The following is a 2876-nucleotide window of genomic DNA, read 5'->3' as shown; positions in this document are numbered from 1 at the left end:
TCTGAGAAAGTTACTGTGGAGCAGTTTTTTACATAAACCCAAAAATCCATTTAACATTGTATTAATGGATAACAGTGAAGATGGAAATACAGTCAATAAAAATACAATTACTTTTTAGAAAAACCAAGGAACAGAAAGCAATTACAATTCTTGTCACAATTGGAAAGATCACTTCACAATGAGACTTAATAAAAATAGCTCTTTTTTTAAAAACAGCAAAGAAATGCATTATTTTCTAGAAAAGGAGTCATAGATAAGACAATTCAATAAATATATTCAGTGTCAGAGCAATATGAATTTAAGTTCAAATATGAAGAAAGGATCTTTGTGCATGCTTGGTAAATTCAGGATGTGTAAAATTATTCAGGAAGTATTCTTTAGATATTGACAATATACATGGGACTGTATTGTCATTACTTTCACAGTGAGAGAGACATAATCCCCAAAAATATATTCTCTGGCTAAAAATGATCTAGTGGCTAGCTTTATTTGTTATTGGAGCCCAGGACTGGTTGTGTAGGCTAAGATAGTAATCAGAATCACAGAAACCTTCCCAGGGGAAGTGATGTTTCACCTAAAACCAGTGATGTTTGGGGAATATGGGATAAAGTACACAAGAGAAGTATCCACTGTGATACCTGCCACAGAATACGTGTTCGACAAATGGAGCCTGGTAAGCACACAGAATAAGAGGGAAGGTGACCTAATATGGGAAAACCATGACTTCTGTTTTAGGAACATTGAGATGGTCATGCATGTGATTCATACAAGCAGACATGTATGGTAGGTGTTTCAATATATAAGTAGATATGTTTCGTAGTCAATTCAATATGCCAGAAATTACTCCTTACTAGAAAAAGAAATTTAGTGTTCATTAAGTGACAGACGTAATATAAAATTATAGGAATTGTGCAAAAAACAGTGAGAATGTGTATAGTCAAAAGGAAACAGGAAATAATAGGTCCAAGGAATTGAAACAGGCAACAAGATAATATAAAAATACCATATGGGTAATTTTTAAGTGAATTTGACAAAGTAACAAAAACTTGACAAATTTGTAATGAATTTGTCATAAACATAGATGCAAAAAATGTGTTTAAAACAGTATATTCTGCATTACAGCTTGTACACGAATAGAGAAATGTAGAAGGAAGATGAAGGAAGCATCCATGTGGTCCATGAACATTTAGCATTGCTCATAAGAAAAAACACACTTACCTGAAAGAGAGGAAAAATGGAAGAAAGATAGAAAAAAGATGGAAAGAAGGAAGAAGCTTATTACAGAGCTGGAATAGAAGCAACAAGTTCTGATCAAGACTCTAGAATAGGTCTACTTACATATCATGTATTATCATTTTCACTAAGACTGAACTGTTAACCAAAAGTATAACAATATGGTGATTTTTAAATTTAGCTCTGAATAGGGACGAATTTGGAGGAGTCAAATGATATTTTTTGCTACCCATAAAAGCACACCAAAGTAGCAGATAAACTTAGTTACATCCATAGTATGATTTAAAATATAATGTGAAAATATAGTGAAGATAATACTGATACAATCAAATTTTACACAGACAATATAACTTATGTAATGATCTCTCTGATTTGTTGGGCATGCAGATTGGACAGAAGTCACTAGTGATGAAAAACTATACAGTAACAACATTCATTCTGCTGGGACTGACAGATGACCCTGACCTGCAGGTCCTGATTTTTGTCTTTCTATTTCTCACCTACACACTGAGTGTAACTGGAAACCTGATCATCCTCACACTCACCTTCGTGGATCCCCACCTTAAAACAGCCATGTACTATTTTTGCAAAATTTCTCCTTCTTAGAGATCTCATTCACAACTGCTTGCATTCCCAGGTACTTGTATAACATAGCAACAGGTGACAAGGTCATTGCCTATAAGGCTTGTGTCGTTCAAGTGTTTTTTACTGACCTCTTCGCAGTAACAGAATTTTTTCTGCTGGCTGCTATGTCCTATGACCGCTATGTGGCCATTTGCAAACCATTGCATTATGTGACCATCATGAGCAGCAGGGTCTGCAAGAGACTTGTTTCTTGCTGTTGGCTGGCTGGATTGTTAGTCATAACCTCCCCACTGAGTCTGGGGCTAAATCTGAAATTCTGTGACTCAAACGTTGTTGATCATTTTCTCTGTGATGCCTCTCCCCTGATGAAGATATCATGTTCAGACACATGGTTCATGGAACAAACTGTTTTAATTTGTGCTTTGCTGACCCTTATTGTGACCCTTATATGTATAGTTCTGTCCTATGCTTATATTACCAAGACAATTTTAGGACTTCCTTCTGCCCAGCAAAGAAAAAAGGCCTTTTCCACCTGTTCTTCCCACATGATTGTGGTTTCCATCACTTATGGCACCTGCATGTTCATTTACATGAATCCTGCATCCAAAGAAGAAGTGACTATTAATAAAGTGGTTTCACTGCTCATTTCTTCCATTTCACCTACCCTAAATCCATTTATTTATACACTGAGAAATAAGCAAGTGAAGAAAGCCTTCAAGGACTCAGTCAAAAGAATTGTGTCATTCTTAAAAAAATAAAACAGCACTGAATAAAAAGAGTTAAAATAAAAGGTGAGTGTCTTTCAAACCTTTCTATTGAAGCTTATTACATTTGTGTTTTAATAATCTATATTTCAATTGTTATACTCCTCAGTTCCTCTTTAGATTTACTTACACTATACCTTATTTAACTCATTTCTTCCCTTTGCTTTTTAATCCACCTCTTGTAGGACATTTGTCTCAGTAAAGAAAATGGAAGCATACTTGTCATAAATTCATTTTACATATATGTGACCCCATGTAACTTAATTTTATAACATAATAAAAAACATTAGTCTC

The 2876-nt window shown here is 34.6% G+C and overlaps 1 pseudogene; it reads left to right on the top strand.

The window, feature by feature from the left end:
* The first annotated feature begins 1361 nt into the window (after window positions 1-1361).
* Window positions 1362-2576, top strand: LOC118909981 (olfactory receptor 6C2-like; annotated as a pseudogene).
* The last annotated feature ends 300 nt before the right edge of the window (window positions 2577-2876 follow it).

Source organism: Manis pentadactyla, chromosome 10, assembly GCF_030020395.1.
Source record: "Manis pentadactyla isolate mManPen7 chromosome 10, mManPen7.hap1, whole genome shotgun sequence".
NCBI classification, from domain to species: Eukaryota; Metazoa; Chordata; class Mammalia; order Pholidota; family Manidae; genus Manis; species Manis pentadactyla.
Note: the sequence above shows the minus strand (reverse complement) of the source record. Positions and strands in the feature narration are given on the sequence as shown.